Below are 7,403 nucleotides of genomic sequence, written 5' to 3'. Positions count from 1 at the left end.
CGTGTATCGTGTGATGTGCAAGGGGTAGTTTAAACCTTTGATTTGTTTAAAAGAAAAATACAGTAGCCTATGCTGGTGCTTTTAACTTATCCTGGTTACTTTAAGAATACAGTAGATGTCTGTGGTCTTTGTTACTGATGTGATGCAGAAATGACCAAACTAAAAGAAAACATTGCTTAAGCGCACTAAGCTGAGGGGAGGGGGAGGGGGGTGCAGCAGAAGCAAATGGGCTTTGTCTACACTGAAGACCCGAGCTGAGGTTCAGTGTCCATGACAGCCCTTTAGATTTGTCCCCTGTTCACACTAAAAATGTCCTAAAAGGGTGTGGCTGCAATGTTTTGAGTAATACCTTCCTTATCAGCTCAACCTCCAGTGAATTCTGGGTGGTGGTAGGCCACCATCAAGCATTGTGGAATAGTATCAGGGGGTCTAGTTGAACTGTTTCACTTAACCTGTACTTGCTCTCGCCTAAAGATGAGTAAGACTGAAATGTAAGAAGACCTAGTTCTCCTGAAGCATGCTAATTACCAAAGGTTGTTGTCCTCTCCCTCCCCGTTATTTGGAGCATCTTTATATAGCGGATCGGCCTTTTTCCGTTAAAAACAAACAAACAAACATCAATAACTATGTGAAATATTTTTAAGCAAAACAATCTTTCAGCTTGTAGATATATGTAGTTAATTAGCATGGTCAAAAGTACGCCCAAAAAACTTGTATTCTTTAACCACAAATGCAGCTTACTACGTGAGTCATCTGTTGCCTGATGGGTAATTTTAAATACATAAGATGAGTGGTTTACCTGTTTGCTGTTTCTAGAAGTTAATATAATATGTTTCTGCATTCACTGTAAAATACAGGGCAGATAGTGATGCAACGAATGGTTACAAAGTGTTAAAAGTAGTTTGGTACCATGATTTGAATATGAACATTTTACATTGTTTTAGACCATTTACTAATTAACACTTGTATCACTGCACACACATCAGCTGTTTATTTGAATATTGGCATTTTTACTACAATACAATTTTATGCAAGGGTTACTGCTAATTGTTTTTTTCCCCTGGAGTAAGTTTATTCTTTGAATCAAATGGTTATTGTAAAACCTATGCTTTCTCTGAGAAATTTCTGTGCATCCTAGATTGGGATTTTTAAAGGAGGCAAGGGAGTTGGCTCTTTCTTGGACATTCCTTAGGTGACACTGGCTTTAATTTTCTTCCTCTAAAAACTGTTTGTAGTATGGTATTTCCTTAGTTTGGAAAAAGGGGAGGAAGATTTATAGTCACTCTTGAACTGAGATCTCAGCTGGCTTCGTAGTTCCAACAGCCCTCTAATACTCGCTTTTCGTACTCATGAACTTATCACAGATTTTCAGACTGTACCTACAATAAGGAATTAAATAAAAATCCCATTAGAGGTTGCACAGATTCAGATTTCACCCGTGGGAATCCTGTATTTAACAAAGTGTAGCACTACTTGAACTTTAAACCAGGCTACTGCTACTGCATCTGAACTGGCAAGAGTACCTTTTGGACCCCTGCCGAACGCCTTTTGTAGACTGGACCTTAATATCCTTTATTGCTGTCGGAAAAGCAGCAGACTTGGAGCACTAGATACTGCAGATGGTCAGCTATCCAAATAACTAAAACCAAAGCTTCTTAGGTTTGGAAACTAGATACCAAAACCAGTTAGACTAATATAATCTTTTTTGAAGCTTCCAGCTGTTATCCCCTAAATTTCTGATTTATAGAATGTCATTCCCAGCTATATTCATAGATGGGCAAAAGAAATTGGCACATTTTGTTCACTCGGATATCTTAAGCTGTTTACTGGGTTTAAAATCTTTTGTATGTTATAGGCACAAATCTGGAAACCTGCCTGGTTTAAATGTCCATTGCTCTTTCCTATGTATTAGGAAATCAACAGCACTTATAAAAGTGAATCTCTGTAGCTGTTAATGAGATGTGATGCATAGTTGCTCAATGTCATCAAATGTGGGACTGGCTGATGAACGTTCCCGGAACTGTCCTTCCAAACGAGGTGAAACAATAAATCCAAACTGATTTAGCAGTTCAAATGTTGGATTTTTTTTTTTTATATAATAGGCAGCTGTTTTTGTGTGTCATGGAAGCTCCATCTTCCATTTAAGCAATGGACAGGATGGTCTTTCTTAAAGCTTATATCTTAAAAATACTTGGCTCACAATCCAAGAATTTTAAAGACTATTTCAAACAATTCCAGCAATGTACCCATCTGTGCCATGCTAGAGGCTTGGTATGCCACAAATAGGACGCTGTGAAATGATATATTCATTAGAAGACTTAGAGGTAATTGTCCATTTTTTTTCCTAATCTTTCAGCTAAAGTTAATACAAAAGGTATCACAATACTGATTAACTGAAGCAGAAGAGTCTCTTAAAATACCTTCACTACAGAGGGAGACTGCATCTAGTGAACTGAAACGGCATGAGAAATCTGAGGCCTCAAATTATGTGACACAAACTTTATAGAGGAATAGAAACCAGGGCTTAGAGTGGGCTGAATCCCAAAATAGAGTTGACAAGGTTTATGATTTTAGATTGAACAATGTCTTATTTGTCTGAGGTCCTGAGCGAGCTCATAAGAGAGTCTTCATTATTTAGGTGTCCGCAGACTACCTGGCAAATATGGTTTCAAATAGGCAAAGGAATGTGCCTGTGGAAAAACATCACCCCTTAAGCCTTTTAATGCTGCACCTGTAGCTTGTATGCTTGTGCTAGGAGTTGCATCATAATGTCCTACCTCATAATGTTCTGCTGAACAAAGCAGTGTGCCCAAGTTTATTTGACATGTTAAGAACAAGAAATGGAAAATAAAATCTAAAAGGGGGAAGGAAACCAGAGGAAATGAGCAACCAAGGGTAATGGTGATTTAGGCCTAGACTCAGGAGGTGGTGGGGGAGAATTTTCTCTAGCATAGATAGACCGGTTTATGCCAGTATGCCAAAATCGCTCTTCAGCACTAGGCACAGGGGTATAGGCTGTAGCTGTGTTGATCTAAGGACATAGGCAGACAAGGAGTTGGTTTAAAAGAAGATATCAGATCTACCCAAAGAACCTTGTCTGCCCGTTAAACTTTCCAGCATGGTTATGATTTGCATCAGTAGCCTGCCCAAACTAAGGAGGTTATTACTCAAGTCATAAGGCATTGGTTTGGCAGGGAGCAGCAGACATAACCCTGCACACCTGCAAATGGGCGAACTGCTACGTTCTGCCTCTGAAAAGTTTCCTCCTGCGTGACCTAGCTAAGAGTCAGTGATGCTACAACCCAACAACAAGGCTCTAGACACTAAATCATGTCCCCTCCCAGAATGGGGAAACAAGCATCTTCTGCTTTTCTTTAAATTACTTTAAAATGTATTGTGTGCCCATATGTCCAGTTTAGGGCAAATATATAACCATTAGGGCAATTTTTTCTACAGAGAACATTTTTAGTAGCATCAGCATAGTGTTGATTTTTTATTATTTGGTTTATTTCACTTTCCTTTGGTCCATTTACAGGAACGTGGACCTCCATCGCCTTCTGAAGCATTTCATCCTGTTTAGGTATTTATTCACCTATCGTATCTACCCCTTCCCCTCCACCTGTATTTTGTTCCCACTGATGCTAATCTTTACTTTGTTTACTCTCTAGTGTAACATGTTCCTGCGATGCTCCTTTTCAGATGACCCCAATATAGTTGCAATATGGATTTAGGGAAGGCAGTTTGCATCTGTGCCCTATTTGGCTGTGGGTGAGGACACTTACTCTTTTTTTTAAATCAAGGTGGAGTAGTAAGAATGGTTTTGCAGCTTAGCTGTTTGCTGTTACCTTGTGCAAGCAGAGCAGTAACTTTCTGCGTTCTAAAATTCATAGCCAGGTTTCAATCATGGCCATTCCTTGTCTTCATAATGTTCTAAATTTGAAGGGTGTGGGGGTGGGGTGGAGTATCAGCATGACTCAAGCTATTTAAATATAGAGCAAAGGGTTGATACTGCATACTAGAATCCAGAAAAGTTGCATTTTTGTCGAGGTGGATATGCAGGCTAGTGGTAAAGCAAGATTAACATAACTGTACATCTGCCGCTAGAGGGCAACATTTGCAGTTTTAAAAACAAAAAACAAAACTCATCTCCCATCACTTTATTTTTTCTGCTGCAGCTGAGTCTGGGGTTGCACGGGATCTTTCCGTATTGCCCGTGTAGAAAGAATACAGGACATCTGCAGATAGTTTAATGATAAGACTGTAGGCCTCGTTCACTTGAGTCAAAACCTTAAGGGTGCGGTAATGAGTCCAGTGGGTTTATCTCTGACATTTAGGCTGCCAAAAACACACGGACCCCCCAGATCTGCAAATATCCTTACTGTGAATCCCTACTGGATTCTCACAAAGGGTGTCCTGCTAATTTGGGGGGGGGCCTTACAAGGTTATCCTAATCCTAGTAGGAGTTGTTCTGCTGAACGTTTTACCTTGGTTTATCCCGGGAAAAAGACAAAAGAGAGGCTGACTGCTCTGAAGTACAGCAAATTTGTACAGTAGTACAAATTACTTCTTTTGAGTACCCAAAGATGTGATGAGCATGTTACAAAGGGAATGAAAACAAGACTTTTGTTTTGGCTTTTTCCACCTCAAATGTCTCTGATCTTTGGTGCTTGAAGCTTTGGGTATTCAAACAGACCCATTTGCACTTAATACTGATCACTCTTGATTCCACTTGAAGTGCAGTGGAGCTGCTGGGGCTGAAGACTTCTGAAGATCAAGTCCAAGAGATCCCCCACTGGGCTTTCCAGTATCAACTGGCTGCTTTCAATGGTTGCTTTTGAGCTGATGCTCCCTGCTCTAAAACTTACAATCGAAGTGAGACCCATCAGACTTTCACCAATTGATTCTTTACTGGAGGGATCACAGATGCCAGAAGTTAGAGAGACTTTTCTAAATAAAAATACCTTGATGAGCAGCCAAGACTTGAAGATGCAGGCTTGGAATTGGTGCTACATGTTGAGTCAGAACGTGCCAGCTTTACACACATGCTTCAGGAAACCTCCAAACTTTTTGATTTGCTAATTACTTGGAACACAATGAGAAAATTCCTGTCACAAAGCATGAGTAACTTCTGGACAGCAAGTAAAGTATCTTCATTTTCATGCCCCTCAATCTTTGTAGGAAGTGGCAGGCAAAGTTTTTGTGCCAGGCATGACTGTTTTACAAGGCTGCTATAAAGGCAGTCACTGCTTCCTTGACTCTATCTTTGTCTTAGCCCAGCACTTGCTACCCACTGAGTGCTCTAGTCTTGCCACTGGCACTAGACTAGGCTGCATGAGGTGAGGTCTTCTGTCAGTGGCCTTTAAACTCAGAGGCAGGTACCTTGTGAGTTAGTAGTCACTTGTGTAATCTGTGCTGCTCAGGGGCTTGGCAGAGGACACTAATGGTGGAGCCTACCTTAGCTCCTTTTGTCATCAGTGGGGAGCTTTGCCATTTTGCATTCAAAGAGAAGGACAAGGGCTCTCATTTCACTACCGCTTTTAGTGTTGTTACTTTTGCTGTTTGCTTTTACGTCTTTGGGCTAGGGGAATATAACTAGATGGGCACTAGTAGGATCCAAGTTAAAATCTTCCCACTGATCCCATCCAAAGGGAACATCTGGGCAACCTTCTCCTCAGGGGTCTGCAGAATCCTGTATGAAATTCTGGTTGTTTGTCTATAAGGAAACGGGCAACATTGTTTAAACTGCAGGACTAGGTGGCAGGAGCCTTGGGTGCTATTCCCAGCCTTCCTTCATATACTATGTGACATTTGGCTGACTTAATTTCCCCATGCCTAAGTTTAGAGTAGAGATGACAAAATCTAGTTTTACCTCTGTTATATTTGCACAGGTTCTTGGGTAGAAGGCACTGTAGAAGGGCAGCTTATTAAATTATTATCATGGATAAAATTTAAGAGAAAATGAACTAAGGTAAAAATGACTGAAGGTACCCAGTAGAGTGCCTCCTATTAGGGTGGAAGTTTAAAAGACTAGGGTTATATCATTTAAAAAGGAGATGGAGTATTACATGGCTTGGCCAAGGCTTTTGGACACTTCTGCACATCTCTTTCCACACTACGAGAGCACTGAATGAATGGAAAAGCAAACAAGAAAGCACATTCTCCTCTGCTCTACAATTAACCTTTGGAACTTGTTGCTACAGAACATGATGGGGGGGGGAAAATAGCTTTGGAAAATTTAATAGATGATTATAAGAATCACTCCTGCAATTACACTAGGTGGAATAAAAATGGGAAATGTTGTTAAAACCAGTACCGGAGGGCTCAAACTGTGACTGCTACCATCTGGAGTCTACAAGAAACTTTGAATAATAGATAGGTTGGCCTGGCAGGATATGCATATTATACGTAACTGTGAATGGATGAAATGTACCCCATTGGTCTCTTGTTAGGAAATAATTATAACAGCCAAAATTAATGGACGTTCAGCATATACACACTTGCTCTATAATACACTGCTAATGGCTCCAGTGCTGTCTTAAAGTAACATCCAGCCAAGCTACAGGTAATGTTTTGACCTTGAGTTTCCCAGTGTTGAAATAGGTTCACAGTGCCAAGGTATTTGACAGAGAAACAACAGGCAAAAAGCATTGGGGGAAGCATTCTCCAAAAGATCTCAATTGCTGTCTGTCGCTACAGTGTTTGGGGGCATTTTCCTGAAGACGGACATTTGGAAAACTGAACCTTGCCCTCTGGAAAGTGAGCAGGGAGGAAGTAAGCCACATTAGCCTAAAGTCAGGCAGAAGGCAGGGCATGTTACACGCTTTCAGGGATGCCTGTAAAAAGCTTACGCGTCTCCAAGTTGGTTGCGCTTCATGCTTTGCCTTCTGCCTGTGGTGTGAGCGGGTGTGGAGGAGTGGTGCTTGTGCCCAGGGCCCCGGGTGCAGCCCCGTGCTTGCCTTGTACGTGGTGGAGCTGCATGATCCTGGGCCTGCTCCCCGCGTCCCTGACCCGGTGCTCCCTGGTGGTCTCTGCTTCACAGGCTGTCGGGGAGGGAGTGCGCTGCGCAGAGCTGCTGCCCCGCAGCCTCCTACCATCCCCTCGCGGAGCAGCATCCGCCTTGCGCCCTGGGGGATGTGACCAGAGGCCCTTGGAAACACCGAGCAGGAGCGGAGTTAAAGGGAAGGTCTGGGGAACCTCCTCGCGCGCCTTCGGCTTCCCGCGTGAAATCCTGCCGGAGAGGCCAAGCCGACCCTTGACCCGTTTATGCATTTTGCCGGCGTCTGGGATTATTCCCGGTGCATCTGTCACAGCAGGCGCTGGCAGGCGGGGACGCGCCAGATGGCAGCGGGCGAGGAGCCGGGCTGCCATGGCCCTAGGAGCTCGGGGGAGAGGCAGGCAGCAGG

The 7,403-nt window shown here is 42.6% G+C and overlaps 1 long non-coding RNA gene across 1 annotated transcript; it reads left to right on the top strand.

Moving 5' to 3' along the window:
- LOC109310118 lies at nt 1–4,783 on the top strand. The gene is made up of 2 exons (XR_002101142.1): nt 1–3,580; nt 3,669–4,783. It is a non-coding gene; the product is annotated as an uncharacterized LOC109310118 (long non-coding RNA).
- The last annotated feature ends 2,620 nt before the right edge of the window (nt 4,784–7,403 follow it).

Source organism: Crocodylus porosus, unplaced genomic scaffold (assembly GCF_001723895.1).
Source record: "Crocodylus porosus isolate Cpor-Errol unplaced genomic scaffold, CroPor_comp1, whole genome shotgun sequence".
Classification (NCBI taxonomy): Eukaryota; Metazoa; Chordata; order Crocodylia; family Crocodylidae; genus Crocodylus; species Crocodylus porosus.
The sequence above is the reverse complement of the archived record's forward strand: the minus strand, read 5'-3'. Positions and strand labels throughout refer to the sequence as shown.